At 44.5% G+C, this 24454-nt stretch overlaps 1 protein-coding gene across 1 annotated transcript in view; it reads right to left on the bottom strand.

Moving 5' to 3' along the window:
* The window catches only part of LOC121599100 (ankyrin repeat and BTB/POZ domain-containing protein 2), a 92418-nt gene that overhangs the window by 46285 nt on the left and 21679 nt on the right, over window positions 1–24454 (bottom strand). The gene's annotated exons all lie outside the window — the stretch shown is intronic.

The raw sequence follows: 24454 nt of genomic DNA on the forward strand, positions 1-24454 counted from the left end.
GGCTCAGGGACTTGAGCACACACACACACACACACTTAGTGAGAAACTCAATAGCCTATTCCCGGGCGAGGAACGTGCCGTTTTGAAATTGCCTGAGCGGCGGCAATATTGCATCAGGTTCACTTTGTGCAAGTCGCGGTCCCTACACACCCGGGACTGTGGGGGGAGCCTGAGCCGAGGCTCAAATTATAGGATCGCCTTTCATGTTCAATTGAAAAGCCATAAATTTATCGGTACGTTTATTTATTACCTTGCCCTGCTTAGCGGAACTCGTTGCGACAGATTTCGTCGGCTGTGATACGGACTCTGGTTGCTGGCCCGTGCGAGCGCGGCAGGAGCAACGAGCAAGGGATTGGTGGTGAAAATAGAATAGGTCGCTGTCGAACGTGTTGAGAGTAATGCCTACTAAGTAGAGGTCAATTGCAGTGTGCAACCGACATTCCGGGTGAAGCGTATCCTTTTTGCGCTCGTGGAATTCCATTCGGGTCTGAGTAATTCCTTCAACTCCAATAAATGCTGGAGTGTTTTGAAATAAGTAATTAATACTCTGGTAGACTAAATCCTTGGAATGATGCTTAAATTTCAAGTAATATGGGCCCATCTATAACAATAGTATTTAATAACAACCTACAACATTAACGATCATCTAAGCTTCATAATTTACTTCACAGCCCGACCACAAAGCTCGCCTTTCTTTTTCGCGATCCTTTCGCTTGACTGAACCATAACGATTTTGACATTTTGACTTCACGACATTTCCGTTGTCTGCATGCAATGATCTGCCGCCAACTGGGATGCCGCCCTCGCAGCCGTCGAAGGGCACCGTGAATGGCACCGCAGGCTGCACAAGATGCGGGGGGACACAGCAGCCCGAGAGGAAGTTATTAAATTGAAGCGCTCTGCTGCACCGCGTTACTGCAGATACTGCAAAATTGTTGGACAAAGTCAAATGGCCGCAATGGCGTTGTAAAGTTGGCAACAATATAGCACACGGGGGAGGGCAGAACAATCCCTCCAACGTACAACATCAACGGGAAAGTGATGATGATGATGATGATGCTGATGCAAACTATTACGCTTGTCGAGGCGTTTTAGAAGAACGGAAACTGGGCAGCAAAATCATGTCCATTGCCTTCTTCACTGAAGTTGGCGTTTAACTGTGTGGCGAGACAGTTTAAATAGCAGAGAAACTGCAGAAGAAATGTCACCGATGAAGCATTGCAAGACGATCGGTATCTCTTTATTGTGCGCGCGTGTGCAGAGGCTTTATTGTCGCAGAGATATGATTACGAGCCTGCGTGGATGAGGTGGATGTGGCGGGCTAAAGCGATAGCGCAAATTGATGTGCGACACACGGGCAGTAGTCTTAAGCAGGAAGATAACGATTTAAGATTAAGTGTAGTGCGATAAATACGTCGGATGTGGGGTTGGTAAGATTTCATATGAAAACCTCTGCTCAACACTCATTTGATGGTGGTTGAACTACGGCAATTTGCGTAAATGGGATATTGTGCTACTGGAACTACCTTTTATCGGAGTTCTTCTTTTGTCATGTTGGTTGGAGTATTTAGCACAGATGAATTAAGCTTGGCAAATCATCACAAACGACTTGAATTCAAATATCAGCTGTACCGTCTCTATATAGCGTATGTATACAGTTTTCCATTACAGTTGCTTCGTTTTCCATTACAGTTGCGTTGTATTTAGCTCTAAATAGTACTCTTCAGTCTTTCTACAAGATCTGAATGAGTTCGGTTCTCATCCTTGTAGTTCTCCTTCAGCAAAAGAATTTAACTATCTAGCTAACCATATAGTGTTGTTGAGTAATGAAGAAGACAACAACTAAGGATACATATACTTATTCTTCTCTTTAAAGGACTATACCCATGGCCAAAAGAATAACAATAAGCAATGAAGAAAACAACAAATTAAGGAGACTTCTACTTATTCTTTGTTTTTAAAGGATCAAATATACATGGGCATGTCGGATATTTCCACTCTTGTCACAGAGATTTGGAATATGAATGATCCAATTCCATTTGATGTTGTGGTCTATCCAAGACAAGAATAGAACTATGTCCGGCTTTGCAAGACCGTTCACCTGTACCACGAGACTATCGGCCTACTCAGGACGATGGACATTTAAACCCCAATAAATCACAGATACACAAGACCATTGATATCGAGGCACTGATGTATGAAACAGATAAAGAGTAAACACTCTTAGAATGGAACTTTTCTAAAGAATTCAATTACTCGGTAGCTCAATTCTACGAAAAAGCCATTGCGTCGTTTCAACCACAGAACAATTGCGGTTTGATTAATTTTTCCACCAACAAAAAAGCAAACCCTTCACGGCACTCCTTCCGAGGTTAGTTCAGCTCTGTGCAACTTCCTACCCGTGACGCACCTAGCCAACCAAACCCAGGTTGTTGTACATCTGTTTAGACCATACATTCCTGGCACTTTATCAGCGCCGCACAATCAATGGGCATCGATATTACACAGCCGAGAAACGCCACCCCGTTCCCAGCGCGCCTGCGTCTCCTACGGGCGTCATCCTACGAACGCGCACCGGAACAGGTTTTGGGACGCCACGGGTTAGGAAAGTCATTCGCCCGCAGATTGCGAGCCACGGCCATTCTCGAGCTTTATAACTACGAAACGAAAGCACAGCGGGTGTTGTCAGCAGGAGGCTCCAGCTCCAGCGTACCCGATCGCTATAGAGCGTCTGGGATCAGGCCCGGTTACCGATAGCAATCGGTTTTTGGGGGTCTGGAAAACGAGGGAACGGGAAAACGACGGCAAGAGCAATGGCGGTGATAGCAAAAAGGGAGAGAAAACACTCTCCACGTAGTTTTGCTATTTGCCGTGGAAGGGAAGGAAGGAATTGCTTCAGCTCCCACATGGCGGGCAGACACGCTAGACGCATCGGTATAATGTGAGAAATTAATAATAACATTACACGCCTAATTAAGTTTAATTACAGATTTTATGATATCATTTTTTCGCTATTTTACTACGCCGCTCAACTGTCTAGCACTGAACGATCCGAGACGGTTGCGGACAGACGATTGAAATGAGTTGTAGCTGTTGCTTCGGGGAAAATTTGTTTACCAAAAACATAATATTTTCCCTCTGGAGCTTGATGCAACGGACCGCTCAAAATTGAATGAAAATAAGGCTCAAAAACATAGAACGAAACCAAAACTCGTTCTTACAAACCCACGGTCGCGATGAGAAAAAGAAAAAATCAACCAACCTGCAATGACAGAGGCCCTCTGCAGCAAGACATCTGCCATCTGGCCCCCGGGATCGGGACCAAGGTCCATGGTGTGCCCCCGGGGAAAGGGTAGAAAAATGGCGTTGCAAATGATTTTTTTATGTTAATGATGAATCATGCCCGAGCCATTCTAACAGCAAAGCAGCGAAGTTTAGGAAAACGAAGGTAGAGCAGAGCTGGCATATGACTCCAGCTGGAAAGGGGGCAGCAAATTAACTTCGCTCCCATATCGGCCATCGACTAAAAGTGAGAACGAACTGTGAACGAAAGGTGTAAAACAACAAAAACGGCAGGTTGTGCCGGGTTCGGAGAGAAGGCTTCATTAAATCATCCTTTACCCGAAAGCATCATCACATTGTGCAGCTTGCAGGGTTGAGCAGGGTTTAGAAACAGCAGCAGGGAACGTCAATTAAGTACAACTTTTCCGATTTCGGAAGAAGACACGTTGTGGTGTCATTAGTGTTGTTGGTTGTGAGCGTTCGCTTTGGAATGGAAGGTTTGCATGTTGCTGCTAAAATTCAACACGAAACCGCAAAAGCCAAGGTCAGTAGGAGTTCGAAAAGAGGGGAATCTTTAAAACCCGGTCTCAAGGTTTCGGTGCTCTTGAGTTGACGTGTTTGGATTGAGAAATCTCAATCTTAACAACCAACTCGTTACTAAATGTGACCAAAACAGTTTTTAAATAGCAGATAAGTGATCGTTATAAGTCATAGTCTGACATCATAAAGGGAAACCATTTGGTTTTTATTGGATTATAGACGTATGGGCATATCGATGTATTCATATACATATGTCTTGGAAAGGTTTAAAACATATTCATTGTAGCAATTATTCCCATTTCACAGTGTCTCGCCCAGTTCCTGTCCCCAATTAATTTCACCAAAAACCACCTCAGTCTAATGGTTTTGTTGTTGCTGCCTTCGAAGCCCATCCCTTTCCAGGATGCAGCAGCACACATTGTAATTACACATTTGCAACAACATTGTGCACCGGCAGCACAGCAGTCAAAATTCCACATAATGGCACTTTTAGCTTCCGGGCAACAGGTGTAAGTGTCTCCTCGCCTGCACCGGATACGTCACCACCTGATGCTGTGCAAAAGAGGAACAAAACAAAAAAGAATAGTTTTTCCGGCACCCGAATGCACTGTGTGGTGGCGCATGACGTGCCAAATGTATAGAACCTCCCAGGGCAACCCTTTTTTTCTTTCTTTTGTGGCATGTACAAAGGGCTGCCTTTGGTCAGTCGTCCGAAGTGCCGGTGTTGTTAGTGCACGATTTTCGGGGAAATTGGGCTTTGAAAAATGCGCTCAAATGTAAATTGGTGCCCGTACATAATCGATCCAACTAAACCATATTAGCCAGAGGTGTTGACGAATAAAGGATGTTAGTGTACAATGGGAGGGGGCGAATGCAATCGCATTACAAAAGATGCATCACCTCATTGACATTTGGCCAGCGGGTCAGCAGTCATTTTCGGGTAATGTATGATGCTTTGTGATAATTTTCGACACAATGATTGCTCCTAATGATTGGAATGTGGATTGTGTGAGGATAAATCTGTTGGAAGAATTCAAATTTTGTGTACAATTTCATGAATGTTTATGAATGAATGAAGGAAATTGTTTGTAGGTGAATTGAAGATAATATCAAACATAAGGACATATTAACCAGACACCATCTGTTGGGCATAAGGTTATGCAATTCTTGAATGAAATGGCCTTAATTGAGCCTTAAACAATATTACAGCTTCCAACAAATTACCATACAAGCTCATAAGTCCAGTTTTCTGAATTACTATCAGATTGACTGAGTTTGTGTAGGATCTTCAACAATCGGAGCATCAACTCCAAGACGAAAATTGTAATTCGTATTGAATATCCTTAATCGTAAGGAATGAACATCAATGAAGTGAGGACCCAAGCCCAAGGACCCGGTAACTCACAAAATGTTGTACCAACTCAGAAAAACAGGTCTACTTAAAGTCTATTGTAACAGAAACGTTAGAATGTCCGTGATAATCCACAAAGTGTATTAAAGTCCGGTTATTCTTGCTTAAAACCGTAAGAGCTTTATTTACTTCAGCGATTTAAGAATGCTGCTGCCTACAAGCGATTTGCATAAGCATTGGACAAACAAATGCAATCTCCAGGCGGTAAGTCGCCAACAATACGTTCTACCGTAGCACTGCTCCAACACTTTACCCTCTTTACCGCCAGAAGGTGTACATAAAGTGCGCGAGCGAGCGTACACCGATTACACCGATCAAACGCCTCGCCCGCAGCTCACGGAAGTCGTGTTGAGGCACTTTTACCGGATCACCTGTGACCAGACAAGGACGGGATGGGGCTTCCACCAGCCATTATAGGTTGTTTTGCTGATTATTAGGCGCCATTTATCCTGACATCACTGCGACATCAGCCCGGCATCACACACACCCCCTCCCGGGAGACAAAACACACTAACCACATGGACACCAGATTGAGGGAGCGGTGTGCTCGGGCCCGGGAGACGATTAATCCGAGCTAAATTATAAGTTCACGTTTCCCGCATCACGGGCATTAACCGCTCCGGTTCTTGATGGCCGTGCGCATTTCGCCACGATCCGCGCCGTCTGATTACTGGTGAGTGTTGTTTTGTTGTTTTTTTTTGTTGCGCTCCAATCCAAACGGTTCGACCCTGGAATTGGGTCACGCTGCTGTTGCTGCCGGCTGCCGTCTGCATTTGCGAATAGGCGCGTGTGTATGCGCGCCACGCCACGGATGAACGGAAAATTGCCGTAAGCTCGAACGAGCCGGAGCAACGTTAAGCAACGGATAAGGAGCAGGTTTTCCAACGATGCCCATTTGTGCGACAAAAAAGGGGATGTATTATTAAAAGTGCATGTAAATTGAAAAATAGTACGTTAGACGTGGAAGTCGCATTGTGTCACTTGTTGGCGTGCTTAATCTTGTATTGGCTACAATGGTTATTATATTGTTTGTAGTATTACATCTTGAACTGAAGTTCATTCATCAAGCTAAGTTGTGTACTTTATACCAAAATGGCAATTTAGACTTGCTTAGGCAACTTGTGTTGCCTAATGCAAGCAACCATCCATCACAAAGTCATGTTAAATTTATTTTCTTACTGCAAATGAGTTATTATGCTCTATTTATATTGTAAATCATCATTTCCAAATATGTTTTGATATTATTTTAAATCTAAAATAAAACTAAAAGTTTCCTCAATTCTTCTTCCCCCCCATTTTTAGTATTTTTTTGTGACTATTTTTTTATGATTTTATAATTATGTTTAAAATTTCAACTTAAAATTGTGTTCGGGGTTGTGTTAGGTGCTTATTCAATTAGTTTCAAATTTTAAGTTATGATAATGCTAATAATTTGAAAAATTAGTGTAGTTTTCACAGCGTAATCATGATCCGTTTCAAATAATTTTAATAAAAAAATATAATTTTAAGAGAAAAAAAAACCCAAAATTTACCCAACTTTTCTCCCTTTTCAAAACGCAGCCCTAGCTGGTGGAAACGCACCTTGACAATGCTTACGAAATTAACACAATCTTCCTAATTACAATCGGACACTTGTTTAACTTTACATCCAAACCGTCCAATCGGCGGGCTGAAAATGTGATTTTAATCGAACATGCAGCCCGTTCTCATCACAGGCAAGAGTGTCATAAAGCAGGAGAGTGCCTGCGCTGCCAAGTGCCGAAGGAAACGGACAGTTTACTTTGCCCTCGTACGTGTACCATACGATCGTACTCCTTCGTGTTCGTTAGCATGTTTGCTGGCGGTGGGGAGTGGTGGTGCGCGAGACTTTCGATCAAAACAAAACAGTCATTAAACGTTTCCACCAATTATGCTCCCGGTACGCTCCGAATCCGATGCGGTAACGGGCATACGATGGTATGGAGCAGCGTCTGGATGGAACACCACAGTCAACACACAGACAGCTTAAGCTGAGCGAGGGACAGGCGGAAAAAACGAAGTAAAGGAAACGGTACGGGATAGCTGAGGGGAAGCGAACGGAAAAAAGAAGGGAAAAATCAACATTATAGACATTCTGTTCGTCTTCCCAAGCAGGCTAATTGTAGTTATGCTGCCCTAGGAGGAATAGATTTGATTTTCGGGCTGTGGAACCGTCCAAGCTGAAAATTAAAACCAAATTTTACCACCTGCCACCTTCCAGCCAGCTCTGCCTCGATCGCCGTCAGTGTTCGATTCCTTCTCGCCCTTCTACTTGTTTTCCTCACCAATGTTGTGTGGATGTCTGGATCTGTCCATCTCTCTCTCATTTGGCCTAATGGGTTTTAGGTTTTATTGAGCCCTTTTTCAAGCTCTTCGAAAGGGGATTCGGAAAATACATCCTATTTTGTGGCAGGGTATCAATTTCATTGCCCGTTTACTGCTGCCCGGTACCGATCGCGTTCTGCGCTAACCGGACGAGCGCCGCGTCGGGGAGGACCCCGGTTCGGTTTGACCCAGGCTCAACGGAAGTCGGAAAGGAAATAGATAAGCCGCATGCACGTCCCACCGTGCGGGCTGGGCCCGGTGCTAATGATAGTGTTGTTTGTTTGCGTGTGCTTCGAAAACGGCGTTGTTTATAGGATAGTTTTGGAGCCCCTGCGAGCCCCTGGCGACCGCGAAAGTCGAACGCCCCCCGATCGGTTTGCCTATTTGTGTGCACGTTCACAGCGAACGAAACGGAAAACGGTTGGCCTCTAAAAAGCACGACCAACGCCATCGGACAACAACGGACAACGGCCAATAAAAACAAATCACTGTGCCCCGAGGGTCTCCCCATCCGAAACAGGTTTCTGCGTGGCGTTCGTCAGTGAAATTGAGGTGGCGCTGGGGCTGGGCTGTGTGTGTGTTTCGTTCGTTTGCCCAGCATCAGGATACCTGTCGTGTCCCGGATATTTTTTTTGTTCACTTGCTGTTCTCTTGGGCTGAATCTTTCTCCCTGTATGCTGGGAGCGATCGAGCCATTTTTGTGTCAGTAAGGTGTGATGAATTCACACCATTAAAATGTGTGGCTAATTTTTCGTACCCGCGCGAAAGTTACTCACTGTCGAACTGCTCGAATTTTGGGCCTACTATGGATGGTCCACGTGCAGGAGCGTACGTACCTGGAACGATAAAACAAAACAGCACAATTAATCAATTTGTCAAACTGTTACGTATTTCAAATCAAACCCATCATTTGCTCTGTTACGCAAAGAACGCAACAAGACAGCAAAAAAAAAAAAAAACTATGATGAAATAAATCTTTTTCGGGGGGTTCGTCGTTTTTCCGTCGTTCAAGTCTTTCGTCGTAACATTGCGTGACGTTTTGTCGTCTAAACATTTTTCTCCTGCAGTTCAATCTCGTGCTTATGTCGATTGCGGTTTAAAGAGAAAAAAAACCGGTGGAAACAAAACAAAGCAAAAGACCTTCCATTGTTTTGTGACCCCGTCAGCCACGGTTCAGCGCGACCGTTTCGTAAAACTGTATGATTCAGCGTCTAAACGTAGCAGCACCAGCCTGAAATCAAACAAAGCAGCCTTGTGTGTCTCCGTATCGACAACATACGCGGTGCCGGATCAGAACCGGAGCACCGGAGTTGGTAGCGATTGAAAGAGATTAGATTTGGAAGGAGAAGCAAGAAGGAGCAAACGAACGCGACGCGTCCGTTTGCTGTCCCTCGGCCAGCCGAACGGTGGTCTAAATATTTTTCCCTTCCCAGCCAAAAAAAAAAAACACCAATAAATCAACTCGCTCGAGACCCGTGTGCGTTGCCGACAAAAGCAGATTCCGCAGAAGCATGAGAGAGCGCGCGCGCGCGCGCGTCACGGCGGTATGGAGCAAACACCACTGATCGTATTTGTCATAGAACACTGCATAATCCACGGCTCTGATCGGCTTCGGTTCCGAGCGAGAAAGATATGTATCGCAAGGGCGGCAGGGCATTTTGGGCCGCGTGCCAACAACCGCACTGATACGCGCCTCGCTCTGTGTGTCCGTTGTTCTCGGGGAAGAAGCGATCCGTCGTGTCGTTCTTGTGTTAGATTTTATGCTCTCTTTTTCTCCGTTTCGCTTCTTTTTGATGGCATCCAGCAGCAGCAGCAGTCAAACACAAAGCCCGGAAAGAGGGCGACCATGCGCACACACGGAGCCAGCAGATCGATTTAGTGCTCTCAGCTGACAAATGAATTTCAATTAACTCACCCAAAGCGTGTCCGATTGCGAGCGTTTTTCGTCATTGTGCTGGGTACGTGTGTGTGTGTGTGTGCACGCACACAGTCGGATTGAAATTCCTTAGCAGATTTGTATCGCTCGCAACGACCCGCAACGCCAAGCACCATGAGCACTGTGCAGTGAATGAAAGTGGGTTTTGGTTTTGTTTTTGAAGCCATGAAGATCATGAGTCAGTGATAGAGCGTCGAGATGAAAAATGGGGGAAAAAAACCCCTCCGCACGCACAACATGAATGTATTAATTTTTGAAGTGCACACCACGCGGCTTCATGTTGTCTAAGATCGCGGGAGGAGGGAAGGCGAATGCTGTCAGAATGTACAATAAAGCACGGCAAACATTACGCAACAACGAACCTCCTGGCCCGAGCTGGTCACGACGGCTGGACGGTTGAATGCTTGAAAGATTTCCCCAGAAAAATAAACACAGAAACAACCCTCTCGAAAGATCGACGCTGGTGGTGACATATTCGATGCATATTAAATTCAATATAACATGAATGCTCGAACACGTCCTACGGCTGTGACAGGGCAATTATAAAACACACCTCGCGTGTGTGTGTGGCTCGTAAAATTGATGGCAATGTTAATTAAAGCCTCTTCGGCGCAGCCTCCTTGCCACGGGTCGCAATCGTACACGTTGTGCGCGCAAACGGGCAAAAAGGGATATTAATCGATTGATGGTTGGTTTGGCTCGCTTGATTTTGGTGAGAATTTATAAACTTCTCCGCACGGTGACAAATAACTTAAGACAAACAGCACACCCTCCCTCCCGGTGTAGAACTGCTCTTGGTGCTTTGGTCAAGTTCAGTCACCTGGGACCGCCGTTTGGAGCGTTTTGTTTTCGCGCTTAAGCCGGTTACCAAGCATCATGGCGGGTGCTCAAAAAACTCTGAGCAAAACGATAATCTGATAAAGGTGATTTTTAAGGAATCAATTTTAAGCTGCCCACTGCTCCCGCTCCCCATCACCCGAACCGCTGTCGGGATAATACCCGTAAAATCGGGCCTGGCGTGCTTTACGCATTAGTGTGGCTGGACAACGCAAACAGAACATGATACCGAACCCGGATCGAGGCAGCAAACAAATATTTAAATTTCGATCTAAGCATAATGGGAATTAATTTCCAATTCACCTTTCCAGCTCGGCGGAAGGCGTTCGCGACGGTTCGCTAGGAAACCCCTTCTGCCTGTGCTGATTGCCCAGGAGGCCGCCGTGCACCAGGGACAGGCAAAACAGCCATTAATACACCTTTGTGCGCCACTCGGTAGGGACGATTTGATGTGAATTCCTGGGCAGAATCTGCGCTAAAGCAACCTCCTGCTCGATCGAAAGGGTTTTTTGTTGTTGTTGGTCGTTGTTTCTGTTGCTGTGTGCCGGATGGGTTTAACGATGGTACCATTTATTTCTTTCGCAAATTACTGTCGAGCCACCTCAAGGTGATCGGTGATCCGTGCGTCGTGGTGCGGCGTTGAGAAATTAAATTTAATTAATTTCAATAGTAAACTTAATTGTTTGAAGCTGCGCGCCGCTTCTGCAGCGAAGCTTTGGGAGTCGTGGGGATTGGGTTTTGTTTTTTTTTGCTTCGTGCTTTTTACATTCTATAATTTCGTAGCAAGTGGTACGGTGGTAGAAACATAGAACGTATACAACGTTGTGAGGCGAGAGAGTGCATATGTGTTTGACTGGGTGGTGTTTTGCTGCCAATGCTATGCCAGTTTGAAAGCTAACCCTTGAGTGTTCAATGACATTTCTTCTTTGAATTATGAAGTATATAAAATGTTTCGAGTGTTTTCGGTAGTTTCATGCTTTGACTGTCATATGCATCAGTATTGCGTGATGAAAGGTTTAGAAATGTACTCTTATAGTGGTAATGTTTTTAAATATCTTTCCATATTCTGTTATACTTGATGTTGTTAGATGTTTTACGCCAAATACAAGAAGAAGAAGATGTTTGTATTACAGTGTAGCGCCGTTTATTCGGGTACCTTTTATCCGGCTGTCCGTTTATCCGTGCTGTTTAACAATGACAGAAATGACAAAGATGACAATCCGTTATTAGGAGGATATTTAAAAAAACGGTTATCAGAGCACATTGTCAGAACAAAAAAACACTATAATTCATGGCAAATTTTAAATATTCTCATTGGAAAAATATTCGTTTTTTTCAATTCATCCCAAGTTTTTGTTACCAAATTGTTGGTTTCAAGAGGTTGGAGAGCTTTTGAATCATGTTTGTTCACAAAAAAAATGATGGAACTCAACTGGAGAATGTTGGACGCGTTCGCGGACTAGGATGTCATATAGAAATTCTTACACAATTCGCAAAATTACAAAAATTGTTGTCTAATAGTTTCGAGATGTTGTAGATACTGGAATAGGCTTATATGACGTCCACAACCTGCCGCACGCAGTCCGTTTCAGACGCTACGGGGTGCCGATTTTTGATCGCGCACGCTTCTTACCGAAGTTGCTTCACTTTGTTGGCCATTACGGTTGGAGTTAGATAGAGGTGCTAAATTTTGTCTGCTGACTCATGGAATACTTTTATTGAGAGTGCAATAACCGGTTCGTTATTGTGGGTGACTATAAACCCATGAAATATCGACAATGTATGTACATTATCATTTTTTAATGCAATCGTTCTTAACTTTTTTGTTTTATCTATTTAATCCAACTTTGTTTAACTATTGTCATTTCGATACTGCTAATAACTGATAGCAATTTCATGTAAATTATATAAGAAAGATGCAAATTGGCATCAGAACATGACAGAATATGGAAAATCGTTGAGATTCGAGGAGGTTTTTTGTGTGTGAAACGATCGATGCAGCTTTCGCAAGTATTTTTATTTTAAATGCTTTTCTTTTCTGCCTCATCCAAGTTCCTCAGAAATAGAATCGAAGTTTCCATAGTTATACAAAACAGAAAATGTACAACAAAGTTAAAACTGCACTATTTAAACTGTTTGGTTCGTCTGTCTAAAATGGCCGAAACATGCAAGGGTTATCCACGCGAGCTTTTTGTTACATTCACCAACTTTTTCTCTTTCTTCTAACATTTTTATGCTGCCTGACCCAAAAAAAAAATACTCCATCTAAAAAGAAAACAAAAACGAACCGCCAGCGAAGGGAACCACTAAATGGCAAAAAACGAGTAGCGCACCGAAATACGTGATCGAGGGGGGGGGGGGGTTTGGACAGGAGAGCCTGAACTCCACTGTCGATGCTAAACAAATGAAGGTCCAACACGTAACGATTCGAGCATTCTGATCAAGACTCACCCCATCTCGTCTTTCCCCTTGTTTGTACCCCCTTTTAAATTCAATTCATCGCAACCATAGCAGCATAGAACCTACCCGTACCCCGTCTGTGTGTGTGTGTCTCTCTTTGTTTGGGTGCTCCTCTCGAAGAGCTGAATGTGCGGCAGTGATCGCGAATCGCGTACCCCGGTCGCGAGAGAAACCCCCCCCCCCTGAAGGAGGTGGTGCCGTGATTTTTTGCACCTTCCTGTATGTATCTCTCGCGCAGCTATTTCACCTTCGCGCGCTCGCGCACTTTCGGTTCGCCTTGCTCCTCTGTGCGAAGCGCGCTTGCATATTTTATGATGCTGCCAGGCCTGAAGCTTATGCTTTGATTTACCCCTGGGTGCCCGTTGGAGTGTGTGTGTGTGTTGGTGAGTGTAATGGTGCAGCCAAGTCAGTTTGGAATCTTCGAACATTCTGTTTTTTTTTGTGGTTGTTGCTTGCCTGCTGCTACTTGCATGCTGCTTGCCGCTTTCAAAGCAAAGAGCACGGCCCTGCATACCTTGCGCTTGGACAATGTACAGTTCGCTTGCGCTTGTGATGTGTAAATTATATCCTACAAACCGGTTTCGGAAAAGGGCTTTTGTTTTAGATTCACTGTCACTAACCCGCCGATCGCGTGTGCCGCAAGGGATCGTGCCGCGGTACACCTGGCACACGGAGCAAAAAAAAACAAAAAAAAACGAAAAAGATCTTGCAAGAAACACGCGAACCGCGAACGGAAGTATGGTTCTGTGCCGGATCGAATTCAGAACGAGGTGAGAGATTTAGGGAAGGTGTTTTTTTTCGCTTTGCTTTTGTTTTTTTGTCGATGCTGTGTGATGCCTTCTTGTGATGTGGCTTTAAGCTTGCGTTGTATTTGTAACGTTCGATGATGAAATTCGGCAAATGCGATCATGTACTCGACATGGTTGGGAATCGATTTGTGTCGATGGTGAATTATGGAATCAATATGCAGTTGCGCAGCGAATTGGCATTGAAGAAACGTTCTTGTGCGTGAGGCAATCATAAATTTGTCTCGTTTCGTTTGCGAAGCTGAATTTGGCCTGGCCAGGCCGAGAGAGTTTGATGGTTAATTAATCTTGCAATAAAAAAACAAAAATATCGTAAAATATAATAAAAACTCCTTTTATGGCGAAAAGGCCAAGCTGTACAAAAAACATCCTTCAGCATTCCCTTTATGACGTATCGATTACATTTGCATAACGCCATGCAAGCACATTCCTTGCTGCGACTGTCAAGCTTGACCCTGGCATGCATTTTATTCCCTTTATCCCCTCATGACATGGCCACAGCATTGATATTTACAGCACAAAAAAAAGAGGCAGAAATATGCATTTTACCACCTTAAAAAGGCTCAGGCCAGGCCGTACCGCATCGATGCGGTAATAGCTCAATTACCACCACGTAAGCCTCACCAGCACGGGTATGCAATTAATTGAAAGAAAGCGTCACATGCACAGTAGATGTCCATGTATGCAAAGCCTCATTAAAGCCGCTCACTTTAACGCACAATTTCACCATAAATCTCGTCCCCGCTGGGTGTGTGCGGATCACAAGCCCGATACCCAAATAGGGGTAAGCTCGAATGGCGAAAGGCTAATGCGCGGTAGTCGTGTCATGCGCCTACCAAATGCCTGGGATGCTATCAGTAGTGTGTTCAGGGGTCAGCCCAGTTGACACACAGAGTGGGTAAGAGCAGTAACGACATGGCCACCGCAGTGTATTTTCAACTTAAATTTCAACCCCAAAACCACCCTACTAATGATCAATCCGTGTGTGTGTGTATGTGTATGTGAGCGGTGAATGGGGGAGGGGCAGGCACGAAATCGCCCTGCACGAGTGTCGAGGGTGGCCAAGGTTGCGCCGTTGCGCACTAAAGCTTTTAACGAGCTTTCGTCTCCTTTCGGGTGGCGAATAGGAGTGGCTTTGCGTGAAAATCTGCAAGATATGCAAAAAAATAAGTGCTCCCTGGAGGAGTAATCTGAGGGAGAGGGAGAGAGAGTGGCCAGTTTGCCACCGGGAAGGTTGAACCGGTGTGTTGCGCAATCCGAACAATTCCGTGGCGAGCTGAAGTTGCTTCCCGAACAATTCCAAAGCCTTCTAGGGGACCTGGGGCAGCTCGTCCCGTTCGTACGCAAATTGACACGACTTTTGACACCGGGGGGTTCAGGGTGTTTGGGAGCTCTTGGGACCTCTCCTCGGAGTTGTTGAAGCATATTTTCATGTGTGTGTATCTGAAAAAAAAACACGAAGCTAACCCTAAAAACCAAAGTAGAACAAATGGTTTTGGGCTCTGTTTGGCCACAACAACCCCTTTGCTTGTCCAGTCCATGTACACTCCATGTGGAGAAAAGGATCAGGGGTAATAAATCACGCACGCGTCCCGAAGCACCGGACGACCTCCAGGTCCTGCTCGATTTATATTGACAGAGGCCTCGTGTACGCTCTGAACGCGCGCCGAGTGGGTTGCTTTGATAGACACTAAGCGTTTTTTTTTGTTCTTCTTCCTTACCGCCGCCGACGGGTGACTTATAAGGAATGGGCTACATGGATCTTCCTGCCCACCCGACGTGACCTGCGTGCGTGCGAAGAGGAATGCGGGAAGGATTGTTGTTATTTTGGTTCTTTCTTCGCTTTTTTCATCGCTCGGCCCAATGCTTTGGGCCCGATTGGCCTTGTTTTGCCCACAAGTAACAGACGGAAAAAATATAGGCTGCCTTTCACTCGTGAGCTCCGTACGGTCGGTGTGCTTGATGCGTTGACCTCGAACCTCTCCTCTCTCGCGTGCCACGCGTGAAATGTGAAGATAATTTCTCTTTCAATCGATGCACCGTTTTAACGTTTTGCGCGTTGGATGCTGTTAGATGGGCACGAGTCGCTGCTATTGGGTGGTTGAAGGTTTTTTGGTTTTGTGATGCTGCCAGCCCGGCACCGACCACGAAGTACGACCGGGCACGAGATGAGGCAACACAAAAACTGATCGTTAGTGGTGGTGTTATTATGCGTAGATTCATTGAAAACATACGAGCGGAGATTGGTTCGCCATGCGGTCCTTTTGCCGTTGCAAAAGACATCAATCAATGCCAAATTGGAGTTACGGTATGAATCGGTGAAGAGGATTCATTTTTGTCAATGAAAGGTACAACACAACACGTCACGGTGAAGTGATTAGGAACATCAAATCAATTCAAATTGGTAAAAATGAAATGAAAACCCATTTTTCATCGGATTCCATCGGTTTATTCTCGCTTTCTCTAATGGTAGACTGTAACTTCAAAATTTTGTCAAAACCTTTTTGGAAAATGTATGGACTATAAGCAGGTTCGTGTGGTTTTTTAGAAGCTTTATGGTGACAATTGTGACAAAGATCATGTAGGATCGAGTAGATCAGACAACAATCTGAAGCTTCAATGTTTAGGCTACACAGCGGGAGGAATAATACTTCCAATTTATGAATTTAAAAAGTGAATTAACAGGGTTCGTCGCTTGTTGGTCAATTCCCATATAACACCCAATTTTCCATCTTGTGCACAATTTTCTTTGCTTTCAAGCGATGGGAAGTGCTTGACGTGTCCCAAGGAACAATCGTCAGTTTGTACGACTCAATAACATGCTCGTCATGGGTTCAAGCCTCATTTGGACCGACCCCCGTAGCAAGAACTTACTTTTCGGCTGCGTGGTACTGAATAAGTCTTGACGTTACGCCAAATAGAAGAAGATCTTCTTCACACTTGAAGTGTGTCCACTTGAATATTCCATAGTTTTTCTAATCGATTTATGTGTTTTTTTAAATACCTTAACCACAGGTTTGCCAACCTTTATACAAACCAAAATCAGTTCGTGGGTTGTTCGGCTTTAACCCGTGTAAGACACACATTTTATTTAACTTCCTCAACCCCTTTTTCGAGCCCCCCTATGCAAACAGTCAATTTAGGTGGCATTATCGCCAGTCAAATCTTAATAAGGACACTGGCACTATTAACCGTCCAGTGGCAGCTCCATAATCGATCCGCCAATGGGTAATAATTTTCCACTTTAAATTCATTTGATTGCTACCACCACGCTACGATATTCGGCATTTTATTCGCCGTGCTAACGAAACTAACCCTACAGCACAAACTTGCCGTTGCAAACTTTCCCACTGCGATCGTGCGTTTTTGCGGGTCAGCGCCGGTGGTGTGTCGTCGCGGTGTGTTGCCCGGTAGCCCGAATCGATCGCATATTATTACGCGCGCTCAAACATTTACGGCAAATTAACACCCCCGAACCGTGGATCCGTCATTTACGGCTGGCTGCCACTTTCTAAAAATCCTGACCTCTGTCTCCCTATCTCTCTCATATCCTCTCCAGTAGCTAAGCAATCAAAATGTTACAATCTTCCTTACCAGCTCTCACCCCCATTATTACGCGAAGTGGGTGTTGTCCTAAATGAAAACAGTTTGCGTCTGGGCACAGCCTTTGAACCGTCTGGCAGGTTGCGGAAACAGCCAAACAACACAGGTTCGTCGCTTGCCCCGCAGCGCACGCGCAGTCTTTCGTTTTGCGCGAACACCGGTTGCTCTAATTTTTTCGGTAGCATCAAGCGAAATGACTTATTTTAGCTCGAAATTGAAACGCTACCACCCTCCGCGATGAGTTTTTAGTGGTGGGGCGTGTGAATATTTTAGAGCGTAATGCTCTCTTTTATGTATTTCTTTTCGATGCGCTGGAGACGAATAGTCTGGTTAGAGCTTATCTGTGTCGTTCGCTTCTTTCACTCGGGCGCGTGATTAATATATTCATTAGAACGATTACACGGCTTCACGAGTAGTTAGACCGGGTTAGGGACGTAGTCAAAGTCGCTTGTTACGGCTTGCCACTTGTACACTTTGTAGCTCGTTTTCCCATCAAAAAGGTGCGACAAAGGTTCCCGCCCAGCCGTCATACGCATACGGGAACGGCGGCGGTCCATAAATTAGCTGCTCAACCGTTCCGACACAACGCACTGGCAACTTCGTCACGGGTGGATGCTTCCCGGGTTCCCTGTTTTGTCCCTAGCCTGTGAGGTTGGTGTGAAAAAAGCATTCTTTCCCAGCAGCGCAGTAAGCGAAGCTATCACGGCCGGTTGAAGATGATGAAATTTTCGGGATAAACCCCACTCTGTGTACGTGCGGTAGAAACACAAACACAAACCGAGATGTTAAACAGCCTGAGATTTGTAATTGCTCGGGCCAAAAGGGAGTAGAGCAGAGGAACTGGCTACAAATTCAATTAACATATTACTGCGATTCCTACGCTTTGTGGGTTTTCCAAAAACTGAAATAAAAAAGAGGTAAAATGATTTCAGCTTTAAATCGCTCCCTCAAATCTGCCACAACAGCAATCACGGTAAGTTGGCAAATGAAAATCCTTTCGCGGCCACTAAGAGAGCATCATAAATTTGTCCTCCTTCTTACCTACACAGTTCCGCAACTAGCGGAACATGTGTTGGTTTTGTTCTTCCACTTGAAAACGGTTCATAAACTAATGTTTTAAGTATCGTATTTTATTTTAACTACATTGTTTCGGATGCCACCCTCTTCTGCAGCTTTTCTATACACAGGGGGCTTTGTGGTCATCTGCGGGTGTAAACAGTCGAAACGAATCTATTAATGAGCGAACCGACTAAAAGGAAATGCAAATTTCTCGCCCCCGTCTCTACTGTGTAAAGGCCGTAAATTTAGGAAGGCTAGAAAACGGAGCAGCCAGCCCCGACCCCAACCACCTTCGTCTTCTGATGCTTATCGGCGCTCGGGTGGAAGAAGCGTCAGGTCCGGTAGGTTCCGTTTGAGACAGAGAGCACGGTTAACAACCTTAAGACGGCGGCGCACAACATCTGCCTAATAGTTTAAAGGTACGAGCTGGCAGTATCTTAATTCATCCCCGAATTAGGCGCTGTGGGGTTGTTTTCTTCTCGTTGTGCAAATCTCACATAAAGTTGGCCACTTTATTAGAGCCCAGAAGGACGGGGAAGCTGTGGATGAATTTATGTCGATACGGTACCCATTGCTACGCGATATGTGTTTATGCTTTTACTGCTAGAAACACACCAAACAAAGCTGGCATTGACCGTCGTCATGCAGCGAAAAAAGCAGAACGAATTTGCGCTGCCATTTTCCCTGACGGAATCATTTTTCGGTAACGCATTTTCCTTTTCTTCTGCTCTAAATTTCCCTTTTTCAACACTCAACAGCGCACGCCGCGTCGAACCTTTTCCAACGCCAAGCAACAAGGGAACACACAAGAGCAGAGTGAAACACACAGGTATGCGTATGTGTGGCCGCGGAGGAGCACTCGCATATTGCGGAAATCAATTGGAAGTTTCCGTTTCGAGCTCCTTTCACTGTCCAGACACACGGTCCGACACGGAGCAAAAAAAAAAAAATCGAGGACAAACGAATGCACCTTAATTTGGTCATTAACGAATTTTTGTGCAAGCCAATATCGAAACGAAACAAAAACTAAACTAAACTAAACAAAAAGCAAACAAAACTAGACCATATGACCATCGGGGTGCTGCTGTGTTGATTGTTTTCACACACATAGAGACACGTAGCTTGCCTTGTTTACGTTTTTTACTTTCTGGTGCACTCAATAACCGTACTGCACCGTGTTTGATCAAGATCACGGAAGTGATGAGTGATTGGGTTGGGAAATTAGAGGAAGATTGTTTTTTTTTCTTTGCTTTGTTTTTAAAACCCCTCTCATTCCGTTAATTGATTTTAGCGGAGAAGTGAAAAGCCGTCCGATGTAAGTCTATGGCGCATTTTCCAAGCTGGCATTAACTTTTACTGATGGCGTGAAGCTAATGCGCAAACGTCGTAGGTGCGCAGTATCTGCCAAAGTGTGTGTGTGTGTGTGTGTGAGAGAGAGAGAGAGAGAGAGGGAAAAAAAGGAAAAAATAAAAGGTAATAAAATCGAGAGTAAACAAACAAACAAACACCTCCGGAAGAATGGTGAAACTGGTACGTTTTTTTTTGCCTTCAAAGCGACTGCCTTTCACGACAACCAAAGGCAAAAACCGCGGTACAGTACGAATTATCTCTGTGGGGGCACGTAATGTGAAGCAAAAAACACGCGAAAAAAAAGTAACGAAAGGTAGCATTAAACAACAGCAAAAAAAAGCGCTAGAATGAACCCCAATCTCGAGCCGCGAACAAATGTTGCTAAACTTGTTGAAGGGCAGTGAAAGATCGCAAGCTCCGAAAAGCGCAAAGCGTTGCAAAACAACGCACACAGACAGGTCCCTGAACGGTCCTGAAGCTGCAGCGAGTTGAAGCCGAGGAACCCAGGTCCAGACCATTAAAAAAACATACTGTATGCCCTCCGGCGAGGTGATTGAAAGATTCTTGTGTAGTAAGTGGAATGGAATGCGCTCCTATCCACCTATGATGCTTGGGGAGTGTGTTTTGTAGTGGGAAGAAAGCATTATTTTTGAGTAGTTTTTTTTTTAATTTAAATTAGAAATTTTGTTTTTAAAAACTTTACACTTTGCACACAATATGTGTGTGTTAAAAAATATGAAACAATTAGAAATAACTTTCTTCTTCTAAAGCATTCTTCCGAACAAGGCGGCACTGGTGCGTACTAGACATGGGCAAGAAGAGCGTGAATCATAAGGTTCGCTCGCTCCCATTAGTGAGCGGCCGCTCGCCGCTCTTCATTCCAGAAAAATATGATTCGCCCGCTCGCATAAAAAAATATAAAAAAACTCGTTTGAAACTAGTTGCCCTGAGACAAAATAAATAAAAATTTATAATACTGTCGGACTTATGGAAATAGCTGCATGTAAAAACAGTAAATATTCTTATTGTAGTTAAGTAAAACTAAAACTCAAATTAACATAAAAAAAAAACATCACAAGCACCTGTCGTCGACCCACACTGCCTATTCACAACACTCGTATAAAACTTCGTAGAGCTTGAGCGCATCGTATGTGCAAAACACACAGAGAAAAACAGCCTGGCTTGCAAGCGCACTGCTTATCCAAAATACGTAGCGAGAAGATCAGGGTAGCTCGCGAGCGCACTGCCTATCCAAAATCCATGCATAAAAAAACAGCCTAGCTCGCGAGCGCACTGCCTATCCAAAATCCATGCAGAAAAAACAGCCTAGCTCGCGAGCGCCCTGCCCATCCAAAATACGTAGCGAGAAGATCAGGGTAGCTCGCGAGCGCACTGCCTGTCCAAAATCCATGCATAAAAAACAGCCTTGCTCGCGAGCGCACTGCCTATCCAAAATCCATGCAGAAAAAACAGCCTAGCTCGTGAGCGCCCTGCCCATCCAAAATACGTAGCGAGAAGATCAGGGTAGCTCGCGAGCGCACTGCCTATCCAAAATCCATGCATAAAAAAACAGCCTAGCTCGCGAGCGCGCTGCCCATCCAAAATACATACTGAGAAGAACAAGGTAGCTCGCGAGCGCCCCTTTTCTTCTCACTACGTATTTTGTCCAGGCAGCGCGCTCGCGAGCTAGCTTAATCCTCTCACTATGCATGTTGGCGCTCGCGAGCTAGGCTGTTTTTTATGAATGGATTTTGGACCAACAGGTCGCTCATGAGCTACCCTGATCTTCTCGCTACGTATTTTGGATGGGCAGGGCGCTCACGAGCTAGGCTGTTTTTTATGCATGGATTTTGGATAGGCAGTGCGCTCGCGAGCTTGGCTGTTTTTTTATGCATGGATTTTAAGCATCCAGGCCGCTCGCGAGTTACCCTGATCTTCTCGCTACATATTTTTGATAGACAGTGCGATAGCGTGCTAGGTTGTAGAGCCGCTGATAAACAGCTGATTTAAAAAAGCAAGGTATATTTCGACGTACACAAAATGGATTTATAGTAGTTATAATAATTATCACCTAACCTGAATTGTTTCGCTGCGTTCGCTGTAGGAAACCAGTTATTACGATAAATAATATAAGTTGTTTTGTAATAAAAAAAGGGTTTTAATTGCCTCACGCTATGTTTTTTTTTTATACAGGAGGACGGCTTTGCCTTATTGCTTAAATACTCACTATTATAATGATTTTTGTAACATTCGTTCACAGAGTGACATTTTGTTTTTTCTTCCTGCCTGATTATAGCCATTGTCTAAAAAGCTCATTATTTCGTTTATGAACAAATGCCACGGAAAAAAATGAGGAGCACAATTAATAAGATGAAAATTCATTAGTGGTTGTTGTGCTCCCATCGAAGATGTAAAATATGTGTATTTTGTGTATTGATTTTTTCTCACCATTAACTATATACTCTATTATTCGAGAACAATCTGCATTCATTAAGCAATACCTCACGAAAGATATTACCTATATATCCTGTCCAATTGCTAATATATGACTAGCGCGAGCGGACGAATCACCGCTCGCTCGTGATTCGCAGTAAGCAAAAGAGCCAGCTCGCTCGAATCGTCGCAAAGAATCATTTTGCCCATGTCTAGTGCGTACGCACACGAAGAGTGTTTAAATTCTGCGTCCCCCCCCATTGTCCCATTTCTCCTATTCCTTTCATCTCCCAATCCGCACCGTACACAAGCTTTACCTTTCGCAATGACCAGCTTGGCTTTCTCTCTCTCTCTCTCTCGCTCCCTCCCTTGTACGTACAAAGCATTCTGTTGCCCCGGAGCGATCCTCATCCGCCCGTACCAGGGGAAGGCCGTCGTCATCGTCGACGCGCGTCTCGGAAAGGATCGGCGTTTCGGAACCTGCGCATCGCATAGTTGGAATATTTTAACATTTTTACTCTTCACCAGCACCACGGGCAAAGGGAAAAAAGAAGAAGAAGAAGAAGAAGAAGCAGAAGAAGAGGAAAAAGACGCACACACTTATGACCCCCTCGGGGCAGAGACACGCTACGAAAGCCCCGCGTCGAACTCTGGTGGGCTTGGCACGGGCATTAAGACAGCGCTATTCCAGCATCACCAACGGACACTAAGGCTTCTGCTGGTGCTGCTGCTGCTGGCCCCTCAAAGCAAGAAGTGTCTGCTTGTCCTTTTTTTCACCCTCTTCTTTTGCTTTCCTTTGCAGCGTCGTCACACGCAGCTGCCAAATCGCTCAGACGTTCTTGAAGCCTGTTGACTTTGAACCTATTGCCTCTAACACACGCGCTCTGTCTGCCTAACCCATCCGGAGACTGATTGATTTTTCCCTCACTCACTGATTCTTGCGGCCAACAGTTTATTTCCAACGGCACGCACGCACATCAGCGGGTACACACACACACACACACGCACATCCAACCCGAAGGCTGTTATTTTAATGTGTTTTTTGTGTGTGCGAATTTTCAGTAACGAACGAGACGCGTAAACTCAAACCTTCCGCAAAACGGGGCGAAACGATTTCAGTCGAACAAATTAGTCTAATTTTATGATGTTGTATGCTTCTGCTTTGACAAAGTTATTTCGTCCGTGTGCCTGCCGGGGCATAGCAAGGTGCGTAAAAGCGTCCTAAAATGGGGAGTGAATGCGAAATTGAATGCACTTGAAAGGGAACATGAAAATTAGCAGTCAAAATATGGCTTACATACAAAAACAACGCATCAAATCAAAGACGAAAAGCAACACGCAAACTGTACAGCGCGTGTGTGTTGTGAGTGAGTGAGTGTGCAGATCGCAGATGATCGTAACGATAATGAGTGCTCGAGTCTCAGCAGAGTAATGATCATTCGCAACGTTTAAAGATGTAGATCAGATATTTTGGGTTGGTTTATTTATCGTTCCCGAGTAAGTTTTCCCAAGTTTCGTTCATTTTTTGCACCAAAACTCACACTGATTGTTTTTAAATCATGTTGTGATGAGAAACGGTAATATTTCTCGGACACACTCAATCACAGCTTTATCGACGCTTTGGACCGGTGCGAGTGAACGATCATTGGCAATCGTGTGGCCAGCGAAAGGCTTACTGGCTGGCAACCAGATTGCCGATATAGTTGGACTGCAACTCTTGAGCGGGAAACGGGATCCGGGCGTATCAAAAATCGATCAAAACTGCCCAAAGTTTGGTGGAACAGTTAGCACGTTGATTTGGACGCTTACGAAGGGTAGTGGTCTGGCAAATGATTGATTATCGGCAACGTAATCGGCAACAACTGTGTACGCGTAACAGTGTTTTAGTCCCGTTCGAGGCTTTATGAATCACAGATGTACTCGATTTAGGGAAATTAAAATAGATCAACCAGGTCTATCTTTGACAATCAACTGCTGCTGAGCTGAGTAATGGCGCTATACCTCAGACGTAGAGGATTGGTACAGAGTAGAGGATTCTTTTTAATTTAAAATATTATTCTTCATCAGAATTTTGTCGGAGATTCATGAGATGAAATACATAGATGCAAAGTTCAAATAACTACTTGCGTATTTCAACTCAAAGTATTATTGATATATTTATGTAGTAGATCCTCGTCTCTTAAACCATTCCGGTCGTGGTAATGATGGCGACAACGATAAATACAGATTTGTCAATTTACTTGCAAATAATCTAAAGGAGCTTTTATCGTGATCATACGAGAATGTTTGAGAAATTGATAAAAATCCCATGAGTGGCTTGTTTGCTGCTTCAAGATACTTAAAAAATGTGAACAAAAGCTCAATCTCAGAAATTGATTTTTTTTCAACTAAAGA

This window comes from Anopheles merus, chromosome 3L, assembly GCF_017562075.2.
Source record: "Anopheles merus strain MAF chromosome 3L, AmerM5.1, whole genome shotgun sequence".
Taxonomy (NCBI): Eukaryota; Metazoa; Arthropoda; class Insecta; order Diptera; family Culicidae; genus Anopheles; species Anopheles merus.